Source organism: Leucoraja erinacea, chromosome 20 (assembly GCF_028641065.1).
Source record: "Leucoraja erinacea ecotype New England chromosome 20, Leri_hhj_1, whole genome shotgun sequence".
In the NCBI taxonomy this organism is placed as follows: Eukaryota; Metazoa; Chordata; class Chondrichthyes; order Rajiformes; family Rajidae; genus Leucoraja; species Leucoraja erinaceus.
Genome location: NC_073396.1, coordinates 9,858,951 through 9,864,950, shown reverse-complemented (window position 1 = coordinate 9,864,950; position 6,000 = coordinate 9,858,951). Strand labels below are relative to the sequence as shown.

Below are 6,000 nucleotides of genomic sequence, written 5' to 3'. Positions count from 1 at the left end.
CATTGATGCAATTACAAAGAAAGCTCACCGACGTCTCTACTTGCTCAGAGGTTTGCGAGGGTTCGGCATGTCGCCGAATACTCGATCAATCGTCTGGTTGCGTTATGGCCAGGTTGGGCAATTCAATGGCACAGGAACAAAAGAGGCTGCAGAAAGTGGTGGACATTACCCAGTCCATGTGTGGAAAGGAACTGCAGATGCTGGTATAAACCAAAGATAGACACAAAGTGCTGGAGTAACCCAGCGGGCAGGCAGCATCTCTGGAGAAAAAGGATGGGTAATGTTTCGGGTTGAGACCCTTCTTCAGACTGGGTCAGCAGATTACAATCGAGCCATCCACAGTCTACAGATACAAGATAAAGGTAATAACATAAATAATGTTTTGTGCAAGATAAAGTCCAGTAAAGTCTGATCAAAGATAGTCCAAGGGTCTCAAATGAGGTAGATAGTAGGTGAGGACTCTCCAGTTGTTGGTAGGATGGTTCAGTTGCCTGATAACAGCTGGGAGGAAACTGTCCCTGAATCTGCAGGTGTAAGTTACACATACACCCCGGATATTTTGGGCAGACCGGCTGGACATGTAGTCGGCAGGATTCGAACCAGCGCGGGGGAAACCCCAATGGATTTCTAGTCCATTGCCTTAACCACTCTGCCACAACCACCATGTGCTATGGGGTCGAACCCAGCAGAAGTATTCAGAATGTTGTACCACACTTGTGCCAAGTTTCAGTAGAACTGGTTTCTCATGTTGATTTTATTTCTCTCAGGTGGCACATTCTTGTGTATTAAAGAAAACTTTATCCCAACCCAACATGTCACCTTTCCATGAACATTGAATTCTCCCAATTTTGCTAGCCCTTGCTGTCTCCTCCCCTTCCTTAACCCTCGAGCTGTCTCCTCCCATCCCCCCGTCCTCGGGCTCCTCCTCCTCCCTTTTTGCTTCCTTCTCCCCCCCACCCCCCCGTCAGTCTGAAGAAGGGTTTCGGCCCGAAACGTTGCCTATTTCCTTCGCTCCATAGATGCTGCTGCACCCGCTGAGTTTCTCCAGCATTTTTGTGTACCTCCTGTCACCTCTCCATGTTCTTCAGAGATGCTACCTGACCCATTGAGTTACTCCAGTATTTGGTGTATTTTTCAGCCATCCTTATCCTGATTTCACAAAGGGCTCCTGCCAAAAGAATACTACTCTCAAGGTCACACAGATCTCATTCATTTTCACACTACAATTGCATCAGTAACTTTAACATTCTTTAGATAGTGCCGAGGGATTGCAAGATGCCACAAAGTGTTGGAGTAACTCAGCGGGTCAGGCAACATCTCTGGAGAAAAAGGATGGGTGACGTTTCAGGTTGAGACCCTTCTTCAGTGTTGCTTCAAACCTGCTGAGTTACTCCAGCACTTTGGGTCTATCTTCGGGATAAACCTGCACCTGCAGTTCTTTGTTTCCACTTTATTTAGACCTTGTGCAACATGCAAATTTGTCCATTGAATTATGGAAAGTTACCATGTTGTCACAATGTAGCTCTTTAAATGGCAGGCTTAAAGTTAGACTATGGGGATCAGGAACTGCAAGAGTCTGAAGAAGGGTTTCAGCCCGAAACGTTGCCTATTTCCTTCGCTCCATAGATGCTGCTGCACCCGCTGAGTTTCTCCAGCTTTTTTGTGTACCTTCGATTCTCCAGCATCTGCAGTTCCTTCTTAAACACTGCAAGAGAATGCTGCTTTAATGTAATAACATGGAACTACAGAGCCCTGATTGAAATTTACGAGTCATCCTTAAATACAGGAGAGGTGCCGGAAGACTGGAGGGTGGCAAATGTTGTACCTCTTTTCAAGAAGGGCTGCAAGGAAAATGCTGGGAACTATAGGCCGGTGAGCTTAACATCTGAAGTTGGTAAGTTATTGGAGGTATACACCGGCATTTCAATGGGTAAGGGCTGATTAAGGATTGTCAGCATGGTTTTGTACGTGGGAAGTCGTGTCTCACAAATCCAATTGATTTTATGAAAGACATGACCAAAAAGGTTGATGAGGGCAGAGCTGTAGATGTTGTGTACATGGACTTCAGTAAGGCGTTCGACAAGGCTCTGCATGGTAGGCTACTCTCGAAGGTTAGATCGCATGGATCCAAAGAGAGATAGCTGAATGGATAGCAAATTGGCTCCATGGAAGGAAGCAGAGGGTAATGGTGGAAGGTTGCTTCTAATACTGGATGCCTGTGATGAGTTGTATGCCTTAGGGTTCGGTGCTGGGCCCATTACTGTTTGTCATCTACATTAATGATTTGGATGAGAACATACAGGGCAGGATTAAAAGGTTTGAAGATGATACAAAAGTTTAGTGGTTTTGCAGATAGTGACAATGGTTGTGAACGATTGCAGCACGATCTGGATCGATTGGCCAGGTGGGCGGAGGTATGGTTGATGGAATTTAATACAGAGAAGTGTGAGGTGTTGCATTTAGGGACGTCAAACAAGGGTAGGACCAACACGGCAAATGATAGGCCTCTGGGTAGTGTTCTATAGCAGAGGGATCTAGGAGTACTGGTGCATGATTCCTTGAAGGTCGAGTCACAGGTAGATAAGGTGGTCAAAAAGGGTTTTGGCACTTTAGCCTTCATCAGTCAGAGTATTGATTATAGAGCTTAGGAGGTCATGTTGCAATGTATAAGATGTTGGTGAAACGGCATTTAGAATATTGTGTTCAGTTCTAGGCGCCATGTTATTGGAAAGATATTGTCAAGCTTGAAAGGGTTCAGAAAGGATTTATGATGATGTTGCCAGAGGGTGGGAGCTATTGGGAGAGGTTGAATAGGCTGGGTCTCTATTCCATGGAGCACAGGAGGATGAGGGGAGATCTTATAGAGGTATACAAAATCATAAGAGGAATAGATTAGGTAGATGCACAGTCTTTTACCCAGAGTAAGTGATTCGAGGACCAGAGTGCATAGGTTCAAGGTGAAGGGGAAAATATTTAATAGGAATCTGAGGGGTAACTTTATCACACAAAGGGTGGCGGGTGTATGGAACAAGCTGCCAGGAGAGGTAGTTGAGGCTGGGACTAACCCATCATTTAAGAAAAAGCTAGACAGGTACATGGATAGGACAGGTATGGAGGGATATGGACCAAGCGCAGGCAAGTGGGACCAGTGTAGCTGGGACATTGTTGGCCCGTGTGGGCGGGTTGGGCCGAAGGGCTGTTTCCACATTGTATCACTCTATGACTCTATGCCTCTACAGATGCTGGTCTACAACAAAGATAGACACAAAGTGCTGGAGTAACTCAGCGGGTCAGGCAGCATCTCTGAAGAAAAGGAATAGGTGATGTTTCGTGTCCGAACCCTTTATCAGCCTGTTATAACAGTTCTTAAAAAATCCTGACATTTGGAGATCGTTCAAGAGTCAAGTGTGTTTTATTGTCATATGTCTCGTATGATGGAATTCTTACTTGTTGCAGCACAACTGATATATAAATGTAGTATGTAGAGATGAATTATAGATGCTGGTTTATACTGAAGATAGACACCAAGTGCTGGAGTAACTCAGTGGGTCAGGCAGCAGCTCTGTAAAACCCGTAATAAATAACAAAAGAAAATTCAGTACACATACACATAGATTTTAGGTCTTTAAAATGATGAGAGGGATAGACAGAGTTGATGTGGACAAGCTTTTCCCTTTGAGAGTAGGGAAGATTCAAACAAGAGGACATGACTTCATAATTAAGGAACAGAAGTTTAGGGGTAACATGAGGGGGAACTTCTTTACTCAGAGAGTGGTAGTGGTGTGGAATGAGCTTCCAGTGGAAGTGTGGAGGCAGATTCATTGGTATCATTTAAAAATAAATTGGATAGGCATATGGATGAGAAGGGAATGGAGGGTTATGGTATGAGTGCAGGCAGATGGGACTAAGGGAAAAAAAGTTGTTCGGCACGGACTTGTAGGGCCGAGATAGCCTGTTTCCGTGCTGTAATTGTTATATGGTTATATGGTTATTTTAAACACAGAAAATAAATAAACAATAATAGTGCACTAACAATAATAGTTTACTGCTATTTATAATCGTTTATAATTATAGTTGCAAAAGTTATTTAAATTAAAAAAAAATTAAATGTAAATGAAAGCGAACTTTAAATTCCTGGAAATGCAATAAAAACCCCCACTAAATGACAGCAAAATAATAACATTTACATCCCCCTTTTGAATTTGCAGCCATATTCTCCATTCAAATCATTGGCTTCTCCAATGCTTCGTTAGATTTAACTTGGCACAGTATATGAGTGGTCTGTTCTGCAAAAGTAATTACTGGGGAATCTTAGCAAGACGGCACCGCAGGATCCCAATCAGTCAATAATTCTGGGACTTCTGTTTGGCATAACATGCATCAAACATCGAGGCATGACCCAATATCGATATCTCAATAACTTATCCGATTTCCCCTTATCTTAGCTAACTTGCATTTGGCTGCAAGGTCACACGTTGTACAAACACCAGCTAGCTTTGGTGATGTTGGGAAAGAGATTTTTTTTAAATGTCCGAGACATAAAAAAAAACCCAATTCCTTTGATAAAGATATTTAAAATGATTAACTATTGAGTCCCAGATACATCTTCTTCTTGCGTTTGAGGCAGCAGAGGTTATGTAACGCCTTCCAGGTGCTGTGGCCAGTTCAATGCAATGATGGTGGTCTTGGCCTTGGTGAGGCCTTCCACATTCAGCTACAGAAGGGTGGTGCCATCTGGTTCAACATCCGTAGGTGCCCGCCCTAAAAAGGGCGCATGCTCCGGGGTTGGTGCCGAGCCACGGCGACTCAGGTTGCATTAGGGCTGCAAGCTGTTGTTGTTTGTTCGCTGTTATTTATGCAGCTGTCTCTGTTTGTTGTCATTCGCTTGACTGTGGTCAGTTGACAGGGGCTCACCACGGGGAGGTCGACAACATGAGCCCCTCCCAGATGGGTTTAAGATTTAAGAGAGAGTTAGATAGAGCTCTTGGGGCTCATGTGGAGTCAAGGGATATGGAGAGAAGGCAGGCACGGCTTATTGATAGGGGACGATCAGCCATGATCACAATGAATGCTCGAAGGGCCGATTGGCCTCCTCCTGCACCTATTTTCTATGTTTCTATGATACATGAATAACTGTGTAGGAAGGAACTGCAGATGCTAGTTCAGACTGAAGATAAAGACAAAAAGCTGGAGTAACTCAGCGGGACAGGCTGCATCTCTGAAGAGAAGGAAGTCTGAAGAAGGGTCTCGACCTGAAACGTCACCCATTCCTTTTCCCCAGAGATGCTGCCTGTCCCGCTGAGTTACTCCAGCTTTTTGTGTCTATCCACATGGATAACTATTTTTCTTCCTGGCTTGAAAGTAATACATTCAATGGTTACTGGCCCAACCTTGGAGTTTTTCCTTCTCAGTTATATGTGAAGTGTGGGAGCTGTCTTAGAAAAATAATTTGAATAATTAATAACCAAATTGATAAAAGGTAAGTTGAATTTAGCCATGACGTACCGAGACCTCTGATATTTTGACCATAAAAGCTAAACTCAACCTCTTAAAATATGCCTGTTATTATGTCATCACTCTTTATATCAAAAAGTGAATTAACTTGAAATTTGTCCAAAATTTCAAACCTACGTGGCCATAAAGCGAGAGGGTGGAAGAACTATCTCAAAGGGGAAATCTCAGAAAACTAACCAACACTGGAACAACTTTATTCGACATCTGTTTTATTGTGACTTTGGGGGGAATCTAAGCAACAATCATGAAGCGGGTTCGAATGCCGCAACTTCATTCCAACTCGTCCTTTTAATTGCGATATTGGAGGGATCTCGTGCCTGCGCGCAGTGGATTCCTAACATGAGAAACGTCAGCCGGATGGATGGCTTGCCAGGTAGTTCCAGCGTGTAGATCCGTGCTCCGGGTGGCATTCTGCCGCTGCTCGGGGGACTTTCTTGGCAGTGTCTGTGGGTTATTAAAAGCGTGGAATTAAAAGGGCCAAGACCA

General features: G+C 44.0%; 1 non-coding gene across 1 annotated transcript; it reads right to left on the bottom strand.

The window, feature by feature from the left end:
• Window positions 1-579: 579 nt before the first annotated feature.
• Window positions 580-662, bottom strand: trnas-aga (transfer RNA serine (anticodon AGA)). Its single transcript has one exon. It is a non-coding gene; the product is annotated as a tRNA-Ser (tRNA).
• Window positions 663-6,000: the final 5,338 nt, after the last annotated feature.